An 18,979-nucleotide genomic window follows, 5' to 3' on the forward strand; every position below is an offset into this window, starting at 1 on the left:
CTCTACTGGACTGGCATGTAGAGTACTCTGAGTCCAGCTTTTATTCCTAATTGCAGACTGCAAGACTTTCTCAGGTCTCATCTTTCTCAAGACACATGCGGTGTTAATCATGTACTGCCAAACGTCCCGGACGACACTGGCGTAGTCCAGATGTCCTTGTTTATTCCCTGGGCCATTCTCTTCTGGTCTAGTCTCGGGAACAGCCAGCGAGTTCACAGGCAGCGTTCACGCCTGGCGCCGACCCAGTGTTCCAAGGTCCGTTTTTCATGATCCCAGTCATACTCCCTTCTGGGTCTGGCCTTGGGGTTTGAAAGTTAATCATTAACGCAGTTTCTTAATATATGCTGTTTTTCCAGATTCTATTTCTGTGGGATTTCTCAAGGCTGTGAAAGTACATTATTAGGGATTCCCACTACACATCTCCAATCTTATGGGAATGCCTCTAAAGTTTGTCTGTCAAATGTGTTCCCTATAGCTTTATTCCTTCTTTCCTACATTCTTCTGGGTTAATAAGTACTTCTTAGCATTCCATTCTAATTCCCCTGTCGACTTTTTAGATGAGTCTCTTTGCATTATGGTTTTCATGACTATAATGTGCATCCTGAAGTCACCACGATGAACTTAGGTTAAATATTTTGCTACCTCACATAGGTCATTAGAACTCTGAAACCTTTAGTTTCATTTATGAACTCAACCTTTGTGCTGTTATCATGTACATTGCATCCATACATATTAAAACCCCCACAACATACTGTTGGTAATTTTTAAACAATCAATTATCTTTTCAAGAAACTAAGAGAAGAAAGATAATTTTTGCACTTGCATATTTACTGTCTCTGCAGCTCCTCTTTCCATCCTGTAGATCTGAGTTTTCAGTTGGTGTCATTTCCTTTTAGCACAAGGTGCTCTGTTTGCCTTTCCTTTACTGCAGGTCTCTTGAAAATGCACTCCCTCAGGCTTTGTGTGTCTGTAAATGTCTATTATATGTTCATACTCACTTTGGGATGATATTTTCTCTGGATATAGAGTTCTGGCGGAAACTCCCCGTTGTACTGTTTCCTGGGCACTGCTTTTCCCTCTGAGAGGCCAGGTGTGATGTGCTCCCTGCGTATTTGTGTCAGCTCTCTGACTGCTCTCAAGGCATCCTCTTTACCTTTGCTTTCATCAGTTTCTGCAATGTGCCTCCACATGGCGTATCATATCCTACTTACTGTTAGGAACTGGCTGAGCTTCCTAAATCTGTGAATTGGTCTTTTGGCCACATTGGGAACTTTCGGCTTTTATCTCTTCAAAGACTTTTCCTGCCCCATTCTAGTTCTTGTCCCTTTCTAGGACTCTGGTTTTACATATTTCCAAGTGTTTCGTAGTGTCCTGCAGTACATTGAGTCTCTTTTCTTTATTTTCTCCAATATTTTTCTCTGTGTTCTTTGAATTGGATTAAAAACATTTTATTGATGTATAAAATACAGATTTAATGTGTATCTATATATTATTTAAAATGTATTTTACGTATGTAACACATTAGAATATCTATAATAAATATAGAATATCTCTATATTGAAATGCAGTTTTCTGACCTTTCTTTTAGCTTCTTCAATCTGCTGTTAAGCTCATCAAGTAACTTAAAAAATTCAGAATTGTAGTTCTAGTTCTAGAATTTTTATTTGGTTCTTGTAAATAGTTTAAAAATTTTCTGTAGAGATTATCTGCTCCATTGACAACCTTGTATTTTGACTGTGGGTCACATTTTCTTGTTTCTTTGCACAAGTAGTGATTTTTGAGTGTGTGCTGGGTGTTGCAGATTAAACGTAAGAAAGGCGATGGGTTGTGTGCTCTTCCTCAGACAAGGATTGATTTTCTGTTGGGAGGCAGTTGGCTCCAGTCTGTCTGCTGTGGCACCATTCCTGTATCTGGCGGTAGCTCAGGTCGCCTCAGTTCTTTTGACCTCCTGTTGGTGCCTCTCCCAGGCCCTTTGGAGTTTTCCCTACACATGCACAGGGAAGGGGGCAGTTGAGGGTCTGTGCAGAGTGTGCATGCAGCACTTGGGGGTTCCCCTTCTGTGGCCCCCTCCTTTTCTGGACTTCTCTCCTTAAGTCCCAGCTGCCCTTGCATGCAGCCCTGCATCCTGTGACGCGATGCTCGTGCCGACTGCAGGTCCTGCTCGTGTCCTGGCTACACCCGGCGCCTGGCCACAGGCACCTCCTCAGACTAACCTGTCAAAGGGTCTCCAGTGTCTTTTGGGCATTCCCCAGTGCCTTCAGATCCTTTTTTAGATAGTTTTTGTTTCTCCCACGGCTTATTATTTGCAGGGGGTTAGTCAGGGCCAGGCTGCCCCACCTGTGCTGGAATCAGAACCACTTTCTCTGATGTGGGTTTTCACTTTCATTTCCCTGGTAACCAGCATGTTTCCTTTCAAACGTTTGAGGGCTGTTTGGACACCTTTTGTGAAACATCTGTTTAATTCTCTTTACCACCTCTCTGCCAAACTGTTTGATTTTTCTGATTGGTTTGTAGGAGCTCTGTCTATATTCTGGATCTGTTTCTGTTGTATATGTTAGTAGGAGAAACTGTGAAAGTCTTGGCAGTGAGTCCAAAGGCTACTTCTTGTGTTTTCTGTGGAAAACAAGGTGCTATCTTGCATGCCCTTCAGGGTTGTCTGATCCTAGAGGGCTCTATGATTTTCACCGTCTTTGAACTACTTCATAACTCCATAAGCCATGGATAACTGATGGCAATGCAAATTCTCTGTTTTGGAAGGACAATTGTTTCTTCCCTGCCTCTCATTTATAAACTCATTTCTTTTAAAACATTTTTATTTATTTAACTTTGGCTGTGCTTGGTCTCTGCTGTTGCGGTGAGCGGGTGCTACTTCCTAGAGGTGGTGCGCAGGCTTCTCGCTGAGGTGGCTTCTCTTGTGCAGCGCAGGCTCTAGGGTGTGTGGGCTTCAGTAGATGCGGCTCCTGGGCTCCAGAGCAGGGTCAATGGTTGTGGCTCCCGGCTTAGTTGTCTGGGGCAGTGGGATCTTCCTGGGTCAGGGAGGGAACTTGCATCTCCTGCATCTCCTGCAGAGGCAGGCGGAGCCTTTACTACTGAGCTGTGAGCAAAGCCCCTCCAGAAGGCATTCATTAATTGGTTGTGTTGTTCTTAGTCTTGGCGAGGGATCTTTCATTGTGGCATGCGGGCTCAGCAGTTGTGGTGTGCGGGCAAAGTTGCCCCATGGCATGTGTGCTCTTAGTTCCCCAGCCAAGGAGCTAACCTGTGTCCCCTGCATTGCAAGGCAGAATCTTAACCCCTGGATCACCAAGCACGTCCCTATGAACTCATTTCTGCACCCTTGGTTCCACTGTATGCATGTGACACTTTGAACTCTCCTTTGCACTGCGTGTGGCCCACTAGTGAGTGAGTTGCCCTGTGAGGAGTGTCCTTTGCGTGTCTGCTCGTCCTCAGACTGTGTTTCGAAACCTGCTCTTCAGCAGGTCACTGCCATGTCCTCCCACGTGGCCTCACGCAGCCCGAGTCCAGGAAGTCCTGTGGCCTGGAGGGCGGGAGACCAGGCGTTGACAAGCAGACCCGAGGCAGCCACACCATTGCCCTGGGGCTCTGCTTCAGGGAGCGCCCGGGGAAGCTTGCCCTGACCCCGCAGAAGGGGCTGTTTCTCCTGCTGTAGGGCCTCCTGCCCCAGCTCCCCATTCATAGCGCTGGTTGTGGCAGCCCTCACATCACTGCTTGTGGGATGACTCACCCGGCACCTGCCTTTGCCCTGCTTTGTCTTTCCTGAGGTCAGAGGCCACGCCTGTGTCATTCATCAGGGACACTCGGTGGCTGGCTTGATGACAGAGTTGCCCTCTGGTGAGGAGCTGTCCAGCAGATAAACGGACGCACCTATACAGACCTCCCAGGGCTCCTTTGTCTCTGAAAGTCTCCCGGCTGGATGGATGCCCTCAGGCAGCCTGTCCTGAGGGCAGGAAACTGACCAGGAGGGCCTCCCAGGGTCTCTGTAAGAGGCAGCATGGACAGTGGAGACAACAGGAGCTTTGGGCTCAGAAGACATAGATGAAGCCCTGGCACCTCCCTCCCGCCAGAGGCAGGGGTTCCCACGGACGGGGCTGCAGGCACTCGCTTTCTTCAGTGGTAAGGTGGTGGCAGTGACCCGGCCCCGTGGGGTGTCATGGGCACAAAGGGAGATGAGGCCCTTGTGAGGGTCAGTCCCATACGCCCTCTCAGTGGGGCCATTCACTCCGACACTAGTCCGGGTGTTGCTGTGAAGGTGTTTTGTGCTTGTCTACAACCAAAGGGCTTCGAGTAGAGGAGCTGACCCTCAGCTACGTGGGCAAGCCTCATCCGACCAGTGAAGGATCTGAAAACAGAACTGAGGCTTCCTTGGGGGGAAGGAGTTCTTCCTCAAGACAGCAGCAGCTGCTTCTGGCTGAGCCTCCAGCCCAGTGGCCTGCCCCACATTGTGAGCCCTGCCTGCCAGCCCCATGCTAGCAGAGAGCCAGTTCTTTGTAAGAAAGCTTGTCATCTCTGTATGTCGATATACGTGTGTCAGCTGCGTCTGGATCCACCCTTCGCTGTATTTGCAGCTGTCTCTAGTTGTACATGAATATCCGTGCAGCTGTACTGTATGGATATATGCAGTGCACGCCTCATCTTTGTCCTGTTAGTTCTGTTTCTCTTGACAACCCTAATAGTCTCTGAAAACTCTGCAACAGTCAGGACTCTGCACACGTCAGACGTGTTATTACGTTTATACTCGTTGTTGAGCTTACATTGCACAGTGGTGTCTGAGGACGACTGTGTCGCCAGCTCTCACCAGGATGCCATCATACCAGCCCCAGGTGAACAGGCTATGGTGTCAGGCCATATTTCTCTTTTGCGGCCGTGTCTCTTGCAGGCTGTCTGGACTTCTCTGTTCTGGGATCCAGGCCAAAGGAGCAGGTGTTTCTGGAACTTGCCATTGTCAGGGTGGAGGGATGGAGCAGGTGTGGATGCTGCCATGCATGCTCCTGCAGCCGAGGCAAGGCCGGTGGGAGGGGAGCATTGTTGCACTGAGGGACAGAGCCATAGGGGGTGCATGGTGAACCGTGGGGACGGTCACCAGCGTACCCCCAGGATGAGGACACACGCAAGGAGCCTGAAGCCAGCTGCCTGAGAGCTGGTGTGTCAGCCTTGTCCTGGGAGTGTGCTGGATCTGTTTGTGTCTCTGACGCTGTTGGCTCCTCACCCGGCTTGATTCCCCCCAGGGCAAGCTCTACAGTCCCCCTTGGCCTCTCCTCTGGCTTGGTCCTGGTCCTCTGCAGCCTACATTTGAAGGGAGCCCGGAGGTAGTGGCGGTGGGGACTAACACCCAACCTGAAGCCATGCTAATGCTGTGACTGACACCTCCACCTACTGGCCCCTAGCCACAGCCCACAACTGGGCCATTCTGGGTGGGTCTGGGCAGGCCTTGGCCACAGTGACCCCAGCCTGCAGAGCAGTCTGACGAGTCCACAGGGGCAGTGGGCAGATGGGTGCCCATCCTGGCTCCCTCCCTTGTCAGGGGTTCAGACACATCTGGGGATGCCTGTGAGAGCCTCTTGGGGGTGGCCCATCTGCTCTCCCCACCCCTCCCCCTCAGGCTGACTGACCCTGTGACTCTAGGCTGCCTGCTGCCCTGGCGACTGCAGTGCCAGGAGCCTGTGCACCAGGACCACCCCCGCCAGGGCTTCACAGGAACCGCACTCCCTGGCCTGGCCAGTCCCTGGGCCCGCCCACGCAGGCTGACTGACCCTGTCACTCTGGGCTGCCTGGTGCCCTGGCGACTGCAGTGCCAGGAGCCTGTGCACCAGGACCACCCCCGCCAGGGCTTCACAGGAACCGCACTCCCTGGCCTGGCCAGTCCCTGGGCCCGCCCACGCAGGCTGAGCTCATGGTGGGGCTTTGGCAGCAAGTGCGTGGGGTCGCATGTGCCCACACCCTGACTGTGGTGGTCCCCTCCCCTATCTCAGTAGCCCAAGTGTTGCTCTGCCAACCCAACTGGGTCCTGGGGGTGGGGGCATCTGGCCAGGAGTTTCCTGTCTCAGTGGGTCTGGCTGCTCTGACTGGGCACTACAGACGTGTGGATGGCAGACATGCTCTCTCTGTTCTTGGGGCAGGAAGTTCAAGGTCACAGTGCTGGCAGACTCAGTGTCTTGTGGGGGCTGCTTCCTGGTTCATAGGTGGCATCTCCCTGCTGTGCCCTGACACAGGACAGCTGAGAGCTCTGGGGGTCCTGACAGGGACTCCAATCCATTTCCCAAGGGCTCCACCATCATGACCACGTCATCTGCCAAAGCCCCAGCTCTGAGTGGCATCACATTAGGGCTGAGGGCTTCAACACAGGAATCTCGGGGGAAACATTCAGTGCATTGCACCTCCTCTTTCCCTGTCCCACTCACACTGAGCACTCTATAGCCTGGGCCCCCCAGGGACACCACACCAAAGACACCACACCACTGAGGCTATATCAGATTTCAGAATTCAGATGATTCCCATGGGATAAGGCAGGAGGCTGGGACAGGGGGTCTCATTGTGGAGGGGTGTGTGTGTGTATGTGTGTGTAAGATGCATATGGAGGTGTGTGTACGTGAGGTGAGACACTGATAGATGTGTGTCAGGGCTCCTGTGTGTGTGCTTAGACACAGATGGAGGTGTGTGCACAGGAGACACGCCGACAGATGTGCGTGTGTCAGTGAAGATGGAGGTGTGTGCACAGGAGCTGCCACACTGACAGGTGTGTGTGTGTGTGTGTGTATAGACACAGATGGAGGTGTGCATATACCAGGTGACACTGGCAGGTGTGTGTGTGGATGCAGATGCAGGTGTGTGTACAGGAGATGGGAGACACGCTGACAGATGTGTGTGTGTGTGTGTGTGTGGATGCAGATGGAGGTGCACGGACACCAGGTGACACGCTCACAGGGTGGAATGTGTGTGTAGACACAGATGGAGGTGTGTGTAGATGCAGATGGAGGTGTGTTTACATGTGCTAACACACTAATGTGTGTGTGTCTTTGTGTGTAGACTTGGAGGTGTGTGTACACCAGGTGCCACACTGAGAGGTGTGTGTGTGTGTGTGTATGCAGATGGGGTGTGTGTAGATGCAGATGGGGTGTGTGTGGATGCAGATGGGGTGTGTGTGGATGCAGATGGGGTGTGTGTAGATGCAGATGGGGTGTGTGTGGATGCAGATGGGGTGTGTGTGGATGCAGATGGGGTGTGTGTAGATGCAGATGGGGTGTGTGTGGATGCAGATGGGGTGTGTGTAGATGCAGATGGGGTGTGTGTGGATGCAGATGGGGTGTGTGTAGATGCAGATGGGGTGTGTGTGGATGCAGATGGGGTGTGTGTAGATGCAGATGGGGTGTGTGTAGATGCAGATGGGGTGTGTGTGGATGCAGATGGGGTGTGTGTGGATGCAGATGGGGTGTGTGTGGATGCAGATGGGGTGTGTGTAGATGCAGATGGGGTGTGTGTAGATGCAGATGGGGTGTGTGTGGATGCAGGTGGGGTGTGTGTAGATGCAGATGGGGTGTGTGTAGATGCAGATGGGGTGTGTGTGGATGCAGATGGGGTGTGTGTGGATGCAGGTGGGGTGTGTGTAGATGCAGATGGGGTGTGTGTGGATGCAGGTGGGGTGTGTGTAGATGCAGGTGGGGTGTGTGTGGATGCAGATGGGGTGTGTGTGGATGCAGGTGGGGTGTGTGTAGATGCAGGTGGGGTGTGTGTAGATGCAGGTGGGGTGTGTGTGGATGCAGATGGGGTGTGTGTGGATGCAGATGGGGTGTGTGTGGATGCAGGTGGGGTGTGTGTGCATGCAGGTGGGGTGTGTGTGGATGCAGGTGGGGTGTGTGTGGATGCAGGTGGGGTGTGTGTGGATGCAGGTGGGGTGTGTGTGGATGCAGGTGGGGTGTGTGTGGATGCAGGTGGGGTGTGTGTGCATGTGCTAACACACTAACGTGTGTGTGTCTCTGTGTGTAGACTCAATGGAGGTGCGTGCACAGCAGGTGGCACAGTGGCAGGCGTGAGCCAGGACTCTCCTGGGATGAGGAGGCAGCTGGAGGCTGACCTCAGGCTCATGTGGGCACAGCTGGAGTGGCTCAACGGCAGGCAGCCCCACTGGGCTTTAGGGGGCCTGGGGAACGTGCAGAGGTTGGGGTGAGAAATGCAGTATCTCCTGCCACATCAGTAACCGAGAATGCCACAGTCATCAGCGACTGCATCCCTCCAGTGTGAGCCAGTGGCCCTGAGGGCACTCAGGACTGAGAAGAACACTTGCCTCCTAGAAGCCCTCAGGCTGCAGCCACTCCCTATGGTGAGTCCTAGGGAACTCAGAATGTGAAGACACAGGATGCTGGCCCCAGGATAGCTGAGGTGCATATGAGAGGAACCATGAACTCAGACTCTTGTATCTTTAGGTGTACAGAAAAGTGCTAAGTCCCTGAGCTTGGGCTTCCGATTTTATTTAATTAACAGTAACCTTTTGACATTCAGATTGCCTGCCCTTTGTTGCAAACTTCTACATGCTGGCTCCTCCCCTCCCCTCCTCGTAGTTCTCTCAGTGTGCTTGAGGTGCTGCCCCCGGGCTTGAACTCCTAAAAATTCCTACCCAATTAAACATAACTCTTAACTTTTATGTTGTGAATGTTTTTAAATAGACAGAGGGAAAGTGTGAGGAGGGGTGCCCTGTGGTGTGGCTTTTGAGAGGTCAGCATGGGAGTCCTGGAAGGTGGTGTGGGGCGTCAGTTCTCCAGGGGCCCAGGGGTAGCCTTGCCAGGGGTTGTGTTCAGCTAGGAGGCCAGAGAGACAGTGCTTGAGTTGGCTACCCTAGCCTTCCTGATGGCTGGGCCAGCTAGTGGCTTGGGGATGGATGTGAGGGGCAGGGCCCAGGGCTGGGCAGGCTGGACAGCTGATAGGATGGTCAGCGTCTTGGTTAGATGGTTAGTGTGTGGGAGAAGCAGAGTGTGGGGGACCCCCAAGAGCCTCTTGGCATAGAGGCCTCATGTGCATGTGGCCTGGCTGGGTCCCCCAGGGCCAGATGGTTTCCTGGACCATGGTGTCCACCCCGTGGCCATCCTGCTGGCCCCCTCCCAGCACCCAGTCTTACGTCTGGTCCTCTGAGCGATGTGTGAAGTCCTCTGTCTGTCCCTCTACCCACAGGAGCCTGGGTCAGCACCTCCGAGGGCCTTGGGGCGATGCGGTCACGCCAACATGATGGCAGCTCTGTGTCTGGAGCTGGTGTTGCTGGGCCCACGCCTGGGCTGTCCAGCGGCAGGACCTCCCTTTCCCCTGAAAGGCTTGGGCAAACACGAGCATGCCCCCATGATGACCCAGCTCCCCAAAAATGCCCTCCGGAGAGAGCCCAGCACGGCCAGCACGGTCCCAGGCCCGGGCCCCCACTTGGAGCCGTCCCTGAGCAGGACCCTCCTCCGCCCTCGGGGAGTGTCCAGTCTCCTTGGTCCCCAGTGTCTTGAGGATGGAGTCCTGACTGCATCCTGCACCCAGGCCTGCTGGTGGACACAGGCCTCAGCACATGCAGGCGGCCACCCTCCCTGGCTCCTCTCTGGAGCTGGTGGACACAGAGGCCTCAGCGCATGCAGGCGGCCACCCTCCCTGGCCCCTCTCTGGAGCTGGTGGACACAGAGGCCTCAGCGCATGCAGGCGGCCACCCTTCCTGGCCCCTCTCTGGAGCTGGTGGACACAGAGGCCTCAGCGCATGCGGGCGGCCACCCTCCCTGGCCCTTCTCTGGAGCTGGTGGACACAGAGGCCTCAGCGCGTGCGGGCGGCCACCCTTCCTGGCCTCTCTCTGGCCCTCCCGCCTGTCCTGCGGCACAGCCATCAGCTCTGTGCAGGAGGCTGAGCGCAGGGTCCCCAGCGCCCTCTGAGGTCCTTCTCACTGACTGTGTGTCCTGAGCAGTGAACCAGGTCCCTTTGACACCCCTGCCCCAGCTGCCCCTCCTGGCCCGCCTTCACTGGTGTCCCCTCCTGCTCTGGGTTTCTGACACCAACCCGCTTGTTCGGGGCAGAATTGTGACCCCGAATTCAAATCTTGCAGCCCTGACCCCCAGACCTCAAGCGTCACTGCTTCTGGAGGTGGCGTCTCTGAAGAGGTGATGAGGGTGAACTGGGGTCCCAGGGCGGGCCCTCGTCCAGTCTGACTGGAGACCCTCTAAGAGGAGGTGAGGACAGAGACAGGCACAGACGGGTGCCCCCGTGAGGACATGGCATCTGCACCCCATGGAGACAGGCCTCAGCAGGAGCCGGCCCTGTGCTCCTGGGTCTGGGGTCCCAGGCTCCAGGGTGTGAGCGGTGACGCCTGTGGTCCAAGCCCCCCGCGGTGTTTGTTACAACCTCCTGTGCTGACCACCCGACACGGGGCGCTTGTCTGTGGCTCCCCTGGCTTCAGGCTGGCCTCTGCCTGGGAGGCGGAGTGGAGCCCTAGGGGTGGGTAGTGGGTGGGGGTCAGGCACCCACGGGTCAGGTAGGGATGGGACCAGGGACTCTAGGTGCAGGTGGGGGAGGGGGCAGGAAGCCCAGGGGCCAGTGGGGGTGGGGCAGCCAGGCTGTGGACTCCTCAAAGGGAGAAGTTGTGTCAACATACGGAGACTGGCCAGTGAGCTAGGTGAAGTAAAGATGCTTTATTGTCATTAAAGAGATAAAGAGACAGCCAAGAGAATGAACAGGCCCCGACAGTATACAGAAGCTTCCCAAGCTCCAAGACTGTGGTCCTTCCTTCCAGTTCTAGGGGCAGCGCCTCCCATCCAGAGACGCCCATGCACATTTCTGCAACGACAGGAGAGTCTGTACTTGGAGGCGAGGCGGGACCCCGGGGCCGGGGCTGGGCCTCTGTGGGTCTCTGGTCTCGCCTCTCACCCCTGCCCTCAGTGCAGGCCGAGCTCCTGTGGGACGTGTCAGGCTGTTGGTCGCCGGATGGACTGGCTGCCCTGCCGTTCTGTATTCTGGGAGCCTCTCCAGCTCTGTCCACTGGGAACCGGTCAGCAGGCCTCTCTCCAGGCGATCCTTCTGGCTGGATGTCACCCCTTCCCCCACCAGGGCTCCTGCAGCAGCCGTGGGCCCAGGCCCTGCTCACAGCAGCGTCCTCGGTGGAGGTGGCCTGAGTAACCGTTAGTAGTCCTCCCAGGAACTTGGACAGCAGGACAGCTGTTCCCAAGGATCTGACACAGGGGCCTCCTCCAGGGACCTCCTCCAGGGACCTTGGGTCTGGATCCCGGCTGGACAAGATGCGGGTGCCCTTTGCAGACAGCCCTGGACCCGTGCATTCTTGGTAGGGCATGTGGCTGCAGTGGTGTCTTGCAGGCTGTGCAGAGGCCCTTGGCATCCATAAGCTCAGGTTGGGGAATTGCCTGCTGTCCACTTGGGTCTTTGACGGGGGCTGGGGCAGACAGTGGTGGCCACAATGCCAGAGTTCTGAGGTATGGGCAAAGAAGGGCGTGAGCTCAACGGTTAGCGAGCTCATAAGGCAATGGGACAGACCTGGCACAGGCTGAGAGTCACGAGTGGACAGGTGTGGTCCAGTCAGGTCTGAGGTGGTCTGGATGTGGCCCGCAGGAGCTCTAGGCGCCCTGTCCGATCATGTTTCTGTAGTTGGGAGTGATCGACTGCTTCAGCTCCACCACGGATGAGAGGATCCACTTCACCTGCCGGGGAGAGTGGGGTGAGTGCAGCCTGAATCTCACTGGGCTGCTCCCAGGGACAGGGAGTGGACAGCGAGTGGACAGTGAGGGACAGTCAATGGTTGATGAGGGACTCTGAGGAGACCCTGGGGACAGAGAGGGGGCCCGAGGGCCTAGCAGGGTGGCCTCCCACCTTGAAGAGGGTCACAGTGGCGCTGTAGCAGACACTGAGCAGGAAGAGTGTGATGAAGATGGAGATAGTCGTCCAGAGCCCGTCTAGCTCCCCGTCCTGGGCGTCCGCACAGCTCTCCTCCTCCAGCAGCAGGTCTGCACAGGGAGGGGTGGTCAGTGCTGTGTCTGCCCACGGGGGGCTGGGCAGGGTCATCGTGGTGGGGCAGGGCTCCCTCTGGGTGGGGGGAAAGTCGCGTGATCTCCCCATGGGCCAGGCAGGGGTCACCTGAGGTCAGTCTCTGGGGCCCAGCCCCAGCCTCAACCCCTCCAGCCCTGGCCACTGTCTGGGCCTGGCCTGTGGGGTCCTGCTCCCATCCTGAGCTGTGCCCTGAGCTGGGGCCCTGACCCCACCTCCCCGCAGCACAGAAACTCAGTTCCTGGCCTCCTCTGCCCTAGGGGCCAGGCCTGGAGCCGGGAGGGTCAGCAGAGCACACGTTCCTGGACCCTGCCCCTGGGGAGGGAGGGCAGACAGCACCGGGCCCGAGGGGTGAGGGTGTCGGTACGAGGGGCTGAGGGGGGATCTCAGCCTGCTAGGGAGGGGCGTGGGTGCCCCAGGGGAGGTGAGGGACAAATGTCTGACCTGGTCAGTGTGGTTAGTGTGGGAAAGGGCCACTGAGCAGCCCATGGGCACTGGAGGGTGGGGACTAGCTGGTGTTCATAGGGAGGGCTCATGAGACCCAGCTGTGGTCTGGGCCCGTGGGGTCACCCCATGGGTCCTCGAGTGCGAGACCTGAGTGTGTGCAGGCATGTGGGTGTGTGACAGGGGTGAAGTGTGCTCATGTGCGGGTGGACACCTGAGTCCGTGTGGAGGAGGCTGGGTGTGGGCTATCTCGTGTGCGTGAGGAGCTGGGGTTTGTTGTCTGTGGCTGTGGGCTCAGTGTCTGCAGGGAGCAGCTAGGTCCCTGCCCTGGACATTCAGGGATCCCGGCCTGGACCCCTTTCAGGCACAGGGATGACCTCCCCACGGGCGCACAGGCTTGGCCCCGGGCAGGGAGAGCCGGACAGAGCCTCCTGGCCGAGGGAGGGCGAGGCCTGACCTCGGGAGCCTGAGGGTGAAGCAGGGCCACCCCCTGGGCACGTCTGGCTCCAGGCAGGCCCAGAGTGGACACACGGACTCTGGACACCCAGGGACAGGGGCCTGGGGACAAGGACGTGGCCCTGCCCCACAGCGTGGGCTGGAGCAGAGGCGGGAAGCATTGGGCCTCAATCCCTGAGGGTCTTGGGGGCTTCCCCCGTTCCTGTCCAGAGTCTGGCCCTACAGGTGGTGGCTGGAGGGAGCCGTGGAGGTGCCCCTCTGGCCAAGCCGCTCTGTGGCCTCGGGCAACCCCCAGGTGGCCTGCTGGACCCACTCACTGTGTGTCTGGCCCGGAGTGGGGTCAGCTCCCCCACAGATGCTGAACAAAGTGGTCCAGAGTTGGCTCAGCCCACCCCCCGCAGGCCTGGCGGTCACCAGGGCTCTGCCTCGGAAAGAACCAGCACAGCGTTGCAGGGTCCCAGGGCGGCCTGGGTGCTTTATTCACGGCGGCCCAGGAGGAATGCTCATAGGGAAGGGCTAGGGCGTCCTGGCTGGACATGGAGCCCGGGGAGGGTGGGCTGGGTGAGGGCTTGCTGGTGCAGGGACGTGAGGCTCATTTACCCGGAGACTTAGTGATGGACTTCTGCATGTAGTGATTGTGCAGAGCCTCATGCATCACTACACACGTGTAGGCGCCTCCTTCTTGCCAGCTGTTCTTGTTCACCCTGAGCCTGCTGTACAGGAAGTAGGAGCCATCGCTGTCCAGCTGGGGCGGGGTCGTGCGGTACTTGTCCTCCGACTCAGCCTGCCGGTCTCTATGCCACTCTACGGCGATGTAGTCTGGGTAGAAGCCAGTGACCATGCAAGTGACGCTGACCGTGCTTTTGCTGAGCTCTTCCTGGGGTGGGGCCAGGACGTACACCTGCGGCTCCCGGGCCTGCCCTGTGGGGACAGGCAAGGCTGTTAGCACAGCGGTCACTCTGATTGGCCCACGGGGCCCTCCCATTCCCATCCACCTGGCCCACCTTTGGTCCTGGAGATGGTCCTCACGATGGGGGCTGGGAGGCCTTTGTTGTTGACCTTGCACTTGAACTCCTTTCCTCCAGTCCAGTCATTGTGCTGGATGGGCAGGGTGCTGACCACGCGGTAGGTGCTGTTGAACTGCTCCTCTCTCGGCTTCGACCTGCCCGTGTGCACCTCCACATCACCCACGAACCAGGAGAACTGCACCTCGGGGTTATCCCGGCCCACGTCCACCACCACACATGTGACCTCGGGATTTCCTGTGATCATCAGGGTGTCTTTGGGTTTCGGCGGGAAGATGAAGACAGATGGTCCCCTCACACCTGATGGCAGAGACACGGCAGGAGATTAGCATAGGGGTCTCACTCATCTAAGGCAGCCATCCCCCTCCACCCGCACACCCTGAGTCCTCCTGGTGCTGTTCACATCCGCTGGATGGAGAAAAGGTTTCCCGACTTACAAGGCTTAGGAAACTTGCAGCAGTCACTGGAGACCCCTGCAGAGAGAGCAGACTGGGAGTTACCAGGGGCAGGAAGCCATGGGCTGGGCTTAGGGCAGGGACGGGTTTTAGCAGGTCTGAGCCCAGGGCCCGTCTCTGTGGGTCCAGGCGTGTGGACGTCGACCTGCCTGCGGCCACCCTGGACCTGGTGGAAACTCCAGACGACCCCCTCCCCAAGCCTGCAAGACTGTCAGGAGAGAGACAGACAGGGCCTGCCCTGACATGCTGGGCCTGGTTCACAGCACCCCTGGGGGTGGGGTCCCTGCAGGCAGTGGGGCTGACCCTGGTCTCCTGGAGTGGACACCCTCCCCGGGGACCATCTTCTCACCAACAGCCTTGTCCACCTTGGTGCTGCTGGCCGGGTGGGCTACGTTGCAGGTGAAGGTCTGGCTTTTTGCGGTGCTGGCGGGCGCGGTCACCGTGCTGCTGAGAGAGTAGAGCCCGGAGGACTGAAGGACGGCCGGGAAGGTGTGCACGCCGCTCTTCAGGGCACCCGAGTTCCAGGTCACGGTCACCGGCTCGGGCATGTAGCTGGAGACCAGGCAGCCCAGGGTCACGGTGGAGCTGGACGTGTCCCCGCGGCAAGAAGTCAGAGGGTAGACTTTCGGGGCTGTGATGGAGGCTGTGAGAGAGGAGGCTGGGTGAATGCGGGGTCCAGCAGGCCCTCAGGTGCCCAGGCCTGGGGCACCTCTGAGCCCAGCCACCACCCGCTTCCAGGGTCTGATGACTGGCCGGCATGGTGGCCACCCGGCTCTCTGTGCTGCAGCTGGGTTGTCTGGACACAGCTTGGGTCGGTGAGTGTGGCCTCCTGGATCAGAGCCCAGGGCCCCTTCCCTCCTGTGGGCGCCTGGCCCTTCCTGTGGCCCCTGTTCCCTCAGCCTGGAGGAGCCTGTCCCCCTCGCCCTGCTCTGCCCCCAGCCCCCGTCCGGCGTGGCCTCAGCCCTGCAGCCCTGTGACTTCAGGGCCAGCTCTGCTCACAGGCGCTCTGGGCTCACATCCCCGCCCTGATCCTGGACCCTGTCCCTGAGGTCTCCTTCTTGATTTTCCCCTCCCAACCCTGGTCCAACCAGGCTCCCAAAGGTGTGTCTCTGGCCCCGTCCTTCACCCGGTCCCCCTGACTGGCCCTCGGCCCCAGCTCCATGCTCCTGGCCGCCCGGCTCCTCCTCACCAGACCCTCCAGGCCCTGACCTTCCTGGGCGCACCCCGTGCTCAGCACCGTGGGGGCCTTGCTTGGGCCCTGTCTGCACCTCCAGCACCGGGCGGCTCCACGGGCCGCAGCCTGTCTAACCGGGCTTTCCCTAGACCCTGGTCAGCTCCGTGGGCCTGCAGCCTCATCTGAGACCTCAAGGAAGAGTCCGGTTAGCTACCCGGGCACCAGCCCCCGGTCGAGCTGTCCCTAGACCCTGGTCAGCTCCGTGGGCCTGCAGCCTCATCTGAGACCTCGAGGAAGAGCCTGGTCAGCTCCCCGGGCCCCTGCCCGTCTGAGACCTCAAGGAACAGCCTCATGTACTCCCAGCCTTGTCCTCTGTCTTGGCAGCTGCCCCTTGCCTTGGCCGACCCCCATCCATCCTGAGTCCCCAGAGATGGCTGCAACACGATGGGATCCCTGGGCCTATGAATGGAGGCCACCTGCTCTCATCGGGAAGCCCTCCCACTTCAGGCCAGAGCATCCTTCATTTTCCTCTGCACTTGGCCTTGCTGTGTCTGACCCTCCACCAAAAGGGCGCCCTTTAGCTCAGACCCTCTGCCTCCGACCTCAGCACTAGCTGGCCAGCTGCTCGTTCCCAGAGCCCGGTTCACCTGCACAATCTCCACCTTCTCCCCTGAGACACCCCAGAGAGTCCCCTGCCCTCCCTGCCACCTTCACCCTCACAAGCCATACCTGCTCCCCCAAAACTTTGGGGTTGCCCCTTGTCCTTTCAGCCCCCTGCTCACCCTCAGAGCTCTAAGTGCTCCCCTAAAGCTCTTGAGGTACCCCTTGCCCTCCCAAGCCCCTGCTCACCCTAACAAGCTCTACCTGCTCCCCCAAAAACCAGGGGCACACCAAGTCCTCCAAAGCCTGCTCACCCATAAGCTGTACCGGCTTGCCTAACTCACCAGGGCTCCCCCTGTCCTCCCAGCCCCTGCTCACCCTCACAGGCTGTACCTGCTCCCCCAAACACCAGGGACACCCCCAGTCCTACCAGCCCCAGCTCACCCTCACAAGCTGTACCTGCCCCCCCAAAACACCAGGGGCTCCCCTTGTCCTCCCAATCCCTGCTCACCCTCATAGGCTGTATCTGCTCCCCCAAACACCAGGGACACCCCCTGTCCTCCCAGCCCCTGCTCACCGTCATAACCTGTACCTGCTCCCCTAAAGCTCTTGAGGTACCCCCTGCCCTCCCAACCCCCTGCTCACCCTCTTAACCTGTACCTGCTCCCCCAAACACCAGGGACATCCCCTTTCCTCCCAGCCCCAGCTCACCCTCACAGGCTGTACCTGCTCTCCCAAACACCAGGGACACCCCCTGTCCTCCCAGCCCCTGCTCACCCTCATAACCTGTACCTGCTCCCCTAAAGCTCTTGAGGTGCCCTCTGCCCTCCCAGCTCCCTGCTCACCCTCTCAAGCTGTACCTGCTCCCCCAAACACCAGGGACACCCCCTGTCCTCCTAGGCCCTGCTCACCCAAACAGGCTATACCTGCTCCCCCAAATACCAGGGACACCCCCTGTCGTCCCAGCCCCTGCTCACCCTCATAACCTGTACCTGCTCCCCTAAAGCTCTTGAGGTACCCTCTGCCCTCCCAGCTCCCTGCTCACCCTCTCAAGCTGTACCTGCTCCCCCAAACACCAGGGACACCCCCTGTCCTCCCAGCCCCTGCTCACCCTCACAGGCTGTACCTGCTCCCTCAAACACCAGGGGCTCCCCCTGTCCTCCAAGCCCCTACTCACCCTCACAGGCTGTACCTGCTCCCCCAAACACCAGGGACACCCCATGTCGTCCCCACCCCTGCTCACCCTCATAACCTGTACCTGCTCCCCTAAAGCTCTTGAGGTACCCCCTGCCCTCCCAGCCCCCTGCTCACCCTCTCAAGCTGTACCTGTGCCCCCAAACACCAGGGACATCCCCTGTCCTCCCAGCCCCAGCTCACCCTCACAAGCTGTACCTGCTCCCCCAAACACCAGGGACACCCCCTGTCGTCCCAGCCCCTGCTCACCCTCATAACCTGTACCTGCTCCCCTAAAGCTCTTGAGGTACCCCCTGCCCTCCCAGCCCCCTGCTCACCCTCACAAGCTGTACCTGCTCCCCCAAAGCAACAGGGGCTCCCCCTGTCCTCCCAGGCCCTGCTCACCCATAAGCTGTGCCTTCTACCCCAAACACCAGGGACACCCCCTGTCCTCCCAGCCCCTGCTCACGTTCACAAGCTGTACCTGCTCCCCCAAACACCAGGGACACCCCCTGTCCTCCCAGCCCCTGCTCACCCATAAGCTGTGCCTTCTACCCCAAACACCAGGGACACCCCATGTCCTCCCAGCCCCTGCTCACCCTCTAACCTGCACCTGTTCCCCCAAAGCACCAAGGGCTCCCCCTGCCCTCCCAGACCCTGCTCACCTGCAGCCTGGCTGCCACCAGTCCCTTGGGCTGCCACCTCAGGCTCCCCTGCCCCTCTGGCCCCTCCAGGAACCCTCACTCCTGCCCAGCTCCATTCCTTACCCCTTTATTTCCTAGGCTCAGCTCTCGTCCCTGGACTTGCCAGGTGTCCACGTGGCCTATGGGCTGCTCTCCCCTGGAGGAGATCTGTCCACCCGGGCCCCTCCTGGCGGAGGTCCTGGCCCTTTCTCTCCACTTTTCTCTGTCCCTCCACCCACACCCTCCTCTGGCCCCTTGCTGCCTCCACTTTTCAGGTCACCTGCCCTCTCTCCAGCTCCTGCTGCTGGTCCTCAGGCCCTGGGCTCTGGTCAGTGCCCTGCGTTCTGGGGAGCTGTGGGCTCAGCCCTGTGCTGCCCGCTGTGGACACGGAGCCTGGCCGGCCCTGCAGCCCTGCCCCTCGGCTCTGCCTCTGCACTCGGCTGCAGCCCAGTCGGGACCCACAGTCCTGCACGTGGCCCTGCCCGGGACCCACGCCGGCTCCAGCGGCCTGTCCAGGAGCCGTCACTGCCCTGGGGTCCTCTCCCTTCCCTGCTCCTCACATCAGACCCTCCTTCTGTCCTGGCTGGTCCTCATGCCTGCCCAGTCCCGGCCTCCAGAGTCCCTGGTCATGCGCCGCCCTCCCCTCCCGTCCACAGCCTGTCCTGCTCCTCGACGGCTCGGCAGCCCCCCGAGCTCCCCAGCTCCGGGCAGCAGTGCTCTTGGTGCTGTGCGCCCTTCCTGGGTTCCGTCCCTGCTCTCGTCCGGCACTGTGACCGGGGGCAGCTGCCTCCCTCGGCCCGCTTGGCTGCTCCAGCCCCTCTGGGGATCCTGAGGCCAGTCTCCCTCCAGGGCTCTCATTCCTGTCTCTGTGTGCTCATCCTCGGGGTCCCCACTCACCCGTGGTGGGGGCAGTGGAGGGGGCTCCCCTGCAGCTTGGGGCTCTGGGCCCC

General features: G+C 58.8%; 1 pseudogene; it reads right to left on the bottom strand.

Moving 5' to 3' along the window:
• Positions 1–11,592: 11,592 nt before the first annotated feature.
• Positions 11,593–15,158, bottom strand: LOC129633965 (immunoglobulin heavy constant gamma 4-like; annotated as a pseudogene).
• Positions 15,159–18,979: the final 3,821 nt, after the last annotated feature.

Source organism: Bubalus kerabau, chromosome 19 (genome assembly GCF_029407905.1).
Source record: "Bubalus kerabau isolate K-KA32 ecotype Philippines breed swamp buffalo chromosome 19, PCC_UOA_SB_1v2, whole genome shotgun sequence".
Lineage (NCBI taxonomy): Eukaryota > Metazoa > Chordata > Mammalia > Artiodactyla > Bovidae > Bubalus > Bubalus kerabau.